This window comes from Anguilla rostrata, chromosome 12 (genome assembly GCF_018555375.3).
Source record: "Anguilla rostrata isolate EN2019 chromosome 12, ASM1855537v3, whole genome shotgun sequence".
Lineage (NCBI taxonomy): Eukaryota > Metazoa > Chordata > Actinopteri > Anguilliformes > Anguillidae > Anguilla > Anguilla rostrata.
Genome location: NC_057944.1, coordinates 42,812 through 50,952, shown reverse-complemented (window position 1 = coordinate 50,952; position 8,141 = coordinate 42,812). Strand labels below are relative to the sequence as shown.

The window sequence follows — 8,141 nt, the reverse complement described above, 5'->3', positions numbered from 1 at the left end:
ATAAATGTTCTAAAATCAAAAGTTGTCTTCTGTCTTCTAAATGGCTCACTGAGTCTTTGTCTTAGTGGCGGGGAGGCATGCGGCCAGGTGTGAATAGCCTACTTAGCTGGCAGGTATTCCTACCCAATGCATATTCATTACAGAAAAGCCATTTGCCCTCCCTTGCCAACCTGGTGTTGAAAAATAGTAGTCACAACACTAACTTTTAGCAATTTATTTTATATTTCTCAATGGATTTGCTAAAATATTTTGTCATCTTTTGATACCCAAGACCTTGAAGAACACATTTCCGTGACCAAAAGTCTTATTCACAATTGTTTAGTGTGTTTTATTACAACATTCCTGTGCATGTTCAATACTACTGTTTACAGTTTGTGTGTTTTTAGAGCAGTTTACAATCCACACATTATTATGACCTACTTACTGCTGCCATATTGTTGTAGCTGAGTTTGTGCTGAAAACAAAAATATGAAACACTTTGGAATCACTATATATAAAGTCGATGAAATTTACACAAATGTCAGAGCATCGCACAATCACCGGTGTGCCTCATTTTACCCTTAAGCCGGGCACCCACCGCACGCGTCGCGTATGCGTCGCGTAAACAGCACGGCGAAGCAGCACGACGCGGCGCGTAGGGTGTCTCCACTGGTTCCGTTTGTGTCGCGCAAAGGCTTGCGTAAAAGCTATATATTCCTAGTAGCTCTCGCAGTCTACAGTGGGATTACATCGTGTATTTCATGTTTGTTCAGGACTGTTGATTATGGGTTAAGTGAATACTTTGGTGAGAGACCTTTTTCAGTTTGTTAATTTGGTAATATTTCGTTAACTCGTAAATACGTGAGAAAGTAAACGCTTTCAAGAATTACCATAAACTTAAATCGCAACGTAGCCTGCATAACAATCAATCTCAAACTGTATTAATTTATTTGCTTGGTTAACAAGCGTGCCAATTTCATGAAGAATATGTAATGATCATAATAATAATAAATAATCCGTAATCAACCATTGGGAATTCCCGTGTTGTCTTGTCATTCACGTCAAAACATTTATAGGATCATATTTAGTAAAATCAGCTAATCATGAAAAAGACAGTAACAGTTTAATCTTGAAGAGATATGAACACCACAACGCCATGAACACCGGAAGCTTTGAAGTACAAGTGCGATAGGCTACGTCTTTCTGTGGTGTATTTTCAAATTTACCCCACCCCCTCCGCAAAATAAGACAGCGAAACTAAGTTTGCCTTTTCCCCAGGTTCCAGTTATTTATTTATTTATTTTTACAAAACGAAAAGGCTTGTATTTTTTTTTTTGGTGCTTATAAAATATCTGGGAGGTAACTAGGGACACACCCCCAGTAATATAAGGATGAAATATAAATCAGAGCATGTATACCTAGCATTTTAGAGCATATTTCTGTGTATAAACAGGCCATCGTGACGCGCGACAAGCCGAAAAAATAGAACTGAAGCGAAAAACTACGCTTCAGTTCGCTTGTGTCGCGCGAGCTTCGCAGCCGGTACGCGACGCGTTCGCATCTGGTGGAGACGACGTCGCCCGCTGCCGTTGTAATAACAGTACTTCAACTACGCTTCAGTTACGCGCGTAATACGCGCGTAGTGCGCTCGCGGCCGATACGCGTGCGGTGGGTGCCCGGCTTTAGTAGGAATAAAATAAGAAAATATAATTAATGTACTGAGAATAGATACTAAGAAATAATAATAACAACAATAATAATAATAATAATCATAAAAATACATGTTTGAAACTGGAAAAGGGATTTTTTACATTAATTTTTTTATAGATGTTGGAAAAGAAAGGAGTAAAAGCAAGGTGTGGAGTTATTTTGATTTCACACACTTAAATATAGTGTTAATATGTATATTTAATTTAATATCATCTTTTACTTTTTTTATCTAAAAAGTTTTGTGTGTTTATTTTAATTTTTTTTTTGTTTGCTTATAAGTTAAATGTTCTTAAATATAGAAACTTTAATAAAATATAAGTTTTTCAAATTGGTTTGAAAATGTTGCACTTTTTGACAAAATATCGGTCAAAACATCGGTAATCGGTGGGCTAGGACTCCCCAAAATCGGGATTGGCACCGGACCCAAAAATCTGGCATCGGTCGGGCTCTATTATGTACTGTTGGCCATGCTCAATTTTTGTCATCTCCCTTCACAACAGGTGAAAAGAAAACAATTGCATCATACAAAGACAGCGTGCAGCACAGCATGCAGCATAACGTAAGTACATCAAAACTGTCACTGGGAATTAAATTTGATTTGATTCCAAATTTATCAAATTATCCCACTTCCATGTGTGCCAACTTGGTCTGCCTCCTTGTCTGGGCCATGACTTATTTGAGGGTATCGTCGCATATGACTTCGCTCTATACCTAAGTCATTTTGTCACAAATCAGAAATTCTTCACGTATAGAGAACTGAATGGACAGCTTAATCACTTCAGGTACCTCGGCGATGACGCCAGCAATAAGCCATGCGAAATGAATCCAGGAAGTGAGAAATTGAGTGGACATGCTGTCCAGAATTGGTGTTTCCTTAGACTTCTGCCTCTCTTGATTGGGGACAAAATTTAAAATCCAGTTGAAAATGAAGTTTGGCAATTTGTGTTGCTGCTAAGGCAAAAAGTTGAAATTGTTTGTGCTCCTGCCATTGCAACTAGTCAGATGGCCTACTTGAAAGTCCTTATTGAGGAGTATTTGCCGAGTCGACAGTATTGAGTCCTGTAGCTTTTAGAAAAGGGAGGCTCCCTACCTAACTGTTAGGAGGACTTGTTTTGCACCCCTAATTAGTTTTATTGGCTGTAACAGGCAGTAATGTCTTAAGATCATTCTGGAAAATAGTTAGCCCCGCCCACTCCCAGGGACTTGGTTGAGACTGTTTGTCGCACAGCAAGAGGGGAGAACGGGAGAAAGAAAAAGACGATTAGAAGTAACAAATCATAATCGTTAATTTAAGCAGTAAACCTAAAGAGTAGCTCCGTAAATGGCCCACGGACCAAATATTTTCCAGATCGCACACTTCAACCTCTTTCCTTGGGATCTTGGTAAGTTAAATGTTAAATTTGCTAAAGTATCGTAACTGTAGCAGCAACACGTGTGCTATTGACTCTGTGTTTCCTTGAAAATAGCATTAGCCACACGTGGCGTTTAATATTTTTCAGTTTGCACACTTCAGTTTCTTCCTTTGGGATTTCAGCGAGTTTAAATTTGAAATTTAGCTAAAATATCGCCATTGTAGCAGCAACACGTGTGTTATTAACTCCGTGTTTCCTTGAAAATAGCATTAGCCACACGTGGTATGTATAGCTATTGAGTTTCTCTCATATAAAGTTGAATGTTGCTATTTGAAAGCGTGAATCGCACTGTTATTGTATCATACGTGTATGAATGTGCTATGTAACATGTGTATGAATGTGCCATGTAATAACCTTGTGTTAATTTTAAGTAGGCTATAGCTCATTCAAGGTGGCTATTAGTTGAGCCTATGCACTTAAATGAAGTTAGCTAATGCAGTACTGTTGAGCCGCGTTTCCACCGCAGGAACTATACCCCGGAACTAGGAACCTTTTGAGGAACTCAGTGCGTTTCCACCGCAGGAACTAGGGTCTAAATTTAGTTCTGGGGGCTTTGTTTTACCCCCCAAAACGTTCCTGCTCGGGGGGTAGTACTTTCCGAAAGTACAGGAACCTTTTGGGTGGAGCTTGCAGCGCTGAACATTTCTGATTGGCCGAGTACTCGTAGCATTTGTGTTGTATTTATTTTCCGCCATTACCCGCCATGTTTGAAAATATGCAGCGGCAAACCAATTTATTTTCATAATAACTTCAAATCAAACTTGTATGTTATGCGGCGCAGTAGCCTACTTTTGGTTATAGCCTGTCAACGTCTTGGAATTATAACGTGTGCTCTTCTGTTCTTTTCTTGCTTTAGTATTCGTTTTATAAAATGCCAAGCATTCGTGCTGGGACAGCATATTACGTAGGCTACCAAAACATTCAAACGGATTAATTCGGTTGCTGAATATTTTCTTCCGGATTTTCTTTGTTAGCCCGTTGTAATTGACTCAAAACGTTTGATACAGTTATGTGAGGTATGCGGTAGTTCTGCATAATTAACATTGGTGATACAGTACAAGCAAACTGGAAATCACCTTCCGCACTTTTTATCCGGGTAAAATAAGAGGTTAATTCTAGTAATCTTCCCTTTATCTTTTTCAGACTGCCGTAATTTTACTCAATTTTACTGCCATTTTTCAATTCCACGAAAAGACCAGGAAGACTATGGACTAATTTATGGTGCATGGTTCGCATCTGGAGGGCACACTTCGCTGCTCGGCCAGCAGTAACTTCGAAGGAAAGCAAACGGTGGCTGTACCACTACTAATTTACATTTTCACGCAAGTCCGAGTTTTCGTTCTATTTTTGTCATTTTGCGATTAGCCTACATGGAATTGACGACGAGGAAGTAATAAAACAGCAAATTGTTTACAACGTGTGCATGTTTTCTGCTGTTAATGAATGTGTTTGAGAGGATATATGAAAATCAATAAATACAAAAGTAACCATATATAGTCATTGTTGGTAACCCGTTGTATATAAGTGGAATAAACCCCTCCGGGCTGTCCCGGTTATTAGAAAATAATGTAGGCTACTTCGGTGGTAGTATGGAGTTACAGAAGAAATCATATGACAGATGGACCGACGACAACGTCAGTGGGCTAATTTGCCTAATCTTCGCGGTACTTTAGACCCCGGTGGAAACGCAGACAACCATTGGCTGAAGGAACCTTTTAGTTCCTGGTAAAGTAGTTCCTGGGACTGAAAGTTCCGGGTAATTTTGGTGGAAACGCGGCTTTAGAAACCATGCACTAGCGCTTAGCAAGTGCGCTACATTTGGGTATATGATGTAGCCATATCTTCTATTGTGCATGACAGTGCAAGAGGGTTAGTTCACATGCATTTAAATGATTTTACAATCAACTAATGATTTACTTGATTGTTAAAGGTTTATTGCCATGTATTTATATTGAGTTCATGGTTTAAAAAATTATTTGCTATAGTTACATCAGAATCAGAATCAGAATCAGAATCGGGTTTATTGCCAAGTAGGTTTACACATACAAGGAATTTGTTTTGGTCAGGTGGTGCGTAACAGTGAACATAAAATAAGATAAATAGAGTAAGATGAACAATAGTGCAGTAAAAAACATAACAGACATAACATAACATAACATAACATAAACATAGTGCAAAACAATAACAATAGTGCAAGGGGATAAAGTGGTTTTAAGTACAGGTGCTGTCTGTTGGTGTCCGTGGGGGTCAGGATAACAGTACAGTGACAGTGGCATCAGTGGGGGTCCCGGGCCTTGTTGATAAGGCCAGCTGCAGTCGGGAAAAAACTGTTCTTATGACGTGAGGTTTTGGTCCTGATGGACCGCAGCCTCCTGCCGGAGGGGAGTGTTTGCAAGAGTTTGTGTCCAGGGTGGGAGGGGTCGGCCACAATCTTTCCTGCCCGCCTCAGGGCCCTGGAGGTGTGCAGGTCCTGGAGGGATGGCAGATTGCAGCCAATCACCCTCTCAGCGGCGCGAATGATACGCTGCAGTCTGCCCTTGTCCTTGGCAGTGGCAGCAGCGTACCAGATGGTGATGGAGGAGGTGAGGATGGACTCAATGATGGCAGTGTAGAAGTGCACCATCATTGTCATTGGCAGGTTGAACTTCTTCAGCTGCCGCAGGAAGTACATCCTCTGCTGAGCCTTCTTGGTGAGGGAGGTGATGTTCAGCTCCCACTTGAGGTCCTGGGTGATGATGGTGCCCAGGAAGCAGAAGGACTCCACAGTGTCGACTGGGGAGTCATGCAGGGTGATGGGGGCGGGTGGGGCTGCGTTCCTTCTGAAGTCCACTACCATCTCTACTGTCTTTAGGGCGTTGAGCTCCAGGTTGTTATGGCTGCACCAGGACACCAGATGTTCAATCTCTCTCCTGTAGGCAGACTCATCCCCACCAGAGATGAGTCCAATGAGAGTGGTGTCGTCTGCAAACTTCAGGAGCTTGACTGACTGATGACTGGAGGTGCAGCTATTGGTATACAGGGAGAAGAGTAGAGGAGAAAGGACGCAGCCTTGAGGGGAGCCGGTGCTGATGGTCCGGGAGTCGGAGACGTGTTTCCCCAGCTTCACGTGCTGCTTCCTGTCAGACAGGAAGTCGGTGATCCACCTGCAGGTGCAGTCAGGCACGTGCAGCTGGGAGAGCTTGTCCTGTATTAGAGCCGGGATGATGGTATTGAAGGCGGAGCTGAAGTCCACAAACAGGATCCTGACATAGGTTCCTGCAGTGTCCAGGTGCTGGAGGATGAAGTGGAGGGCCATGTTTACAGCATCGTCCACAGACCTGTTGGCTCTGTATGCGAACTGCAGGGGGTCCAGGAGTGGGTCCGTGATGGTTTTGAGGTGGGACAGTACAAGGCGCTCAAAAGACTTCATTACCACAGAGGTCAGGGCGACGGGTCTGTAGTCATTGAGTCCTGCGGTCCTTGTTTTTTTGTGGACGGGGATAATGGTAGAGGTCTTGAAGCAGGCTGGTACGTGGCATGTCTCCAGTGAGGTGTTAAAAATGTCTGTGAACACCGGAGACAGCTGATCGGCACAGTGCTTCAGGGTGGAGGGAGAGACAGAGTCTGGTCCAGCTGCTTTGCGGGGGTTCTGTCTCTTGAATAGTCTGTTAACGTCCCTCTCCAGGAGGGAGAGAGTCGTCATTGTGATAGGGGAGGGGGAGGGGGCCTCTGAGGTAGGTGATTGTAGAGAGGCCCGGGCTCCTGCTGAGATGGGGGAGGAGGAGCTGGTGGTCTGGAGCTGGTGAATGGGTTCACGGGGGATGGTGTCAGGACTGTCCCATTGTCTTTCAAATCGGCAGTAAAACTCATTCAGGTCGTTGGCCAGGCGCAAGTCATTAGTGGAGTGGGGGATCTGTCTGAGGCCCTTCCAGACAGAGGCCGAGTTGTTTTCTGAGAACTGCTGTTGGAGTTTCTCAGAGTACAGTCGTTTAGCATCTCTCACCGCCTTGCTAAACCTGTATTTAGACTCTTTAAACCGGTCCTTGTCCCCACTCCTAAATGCTTCCTCCTTTGCCAGCCTTAGCTGTCTGAGTTTAGCTGTAAACCAGGGTTTGTCGTTGTTGTAGATAACCCTGGTGCGTGATGGTACACAGCTGTCCTCACAGAAGCTGATGTATGATGTCACAGCCTCTGTGTACTCATCCAGACTGATGGTAGCAGTCCTGAAAACATCCCAGTCAGTGCAGTCCAAGCACGTGCGAAGATCCTCCATAGCTTCACTGGTCCACTTCTTAGATGTCCTCACAACAGGTTTGCAGAGTTTTAATTTCTGCCTGTATGCACGAATCAGGTGGACTATAATGTGGTCAGAGTGTCCCAGTGCAGCGCGGGGGACGGCGTGATAGGCACGGTTGATTGTACTGTAGCAGTGATCTAAAGTGTTCTCCTCTCTGGTCGGGCATTTAATCAACTGGTGGTATTTAGGCAGTTGGTGGCTGAGATTCCCTTTGTTAAAGTCGCCGAGGACGATAACGAAAGAGTCCGGGTTTGTCCGCTCGACACACAGTATCTGGTCGGCGAGGGTACGCTGTGCCTCCTGCACGAGGGCTTGCGGTGGAATGTAAACACCGACCAGAATGAATGAAGCGAACTCGCGGGGGAAGTAGAAGGGTTTGCAGTTGATGAAAAAAGTTTCCAGAACAGGAGAACAGTGCTGCATAATCACTGTAACATCTTTACACCAGCCACTGTTTGTATAAAAACAAATACCTCCACCTTTCATTTTGCCGGAGCGCTCTGTGTCGCGATCCGCTCTGAATAGCTGAAAGCCTGCCAGCTGCAGCGCAGAGTCCGGTATCGATCCACACAGCCAAGATGGTAGCGTCCTGAAAACCCCAGTCAGGCAGTCCGCACGTGCGAAGATCCTCCCAAACTTCACTGGGCCCCCTTCTTAATGCCTCCACGGTTTGCAGGTTTTAATTTCGCCTGTTGCAGAATCAGGTGGACTTATGTGGCGAGGTCCCAGTCAGCCGGGGGACGGCGTGATAGGCCGGTTGATTG

At 44.0% G+C, this 8,141-nt stretch overlaps 1 long non-coding RNA gene across 2 annotated transcripts in view; it reads left to right on the top strand.

Moving 5' to 3' along the window:
- Window positions 1-1,736: 1,736 nt before the first annotated feature.
- LOC135236326 (uncharacterized) overlaps window positions 1,737-8,141 on the top strand; it is a 14,653-nt gene continuing 8,248 nt past the window's right edge. The window contains exon 1 of one of the 2 annotated variants that reach the window (XR_010324549.1): window positions 1,737-2,248. This is a non-coding gene — a long non-coding RNA (uncharacterized LOC135236326). The remainder of the gene's footprint in view (window positions 2,249-8,141) is intronic. The other variant, XR_010324548.1, reaches the window with a different exon arrangement.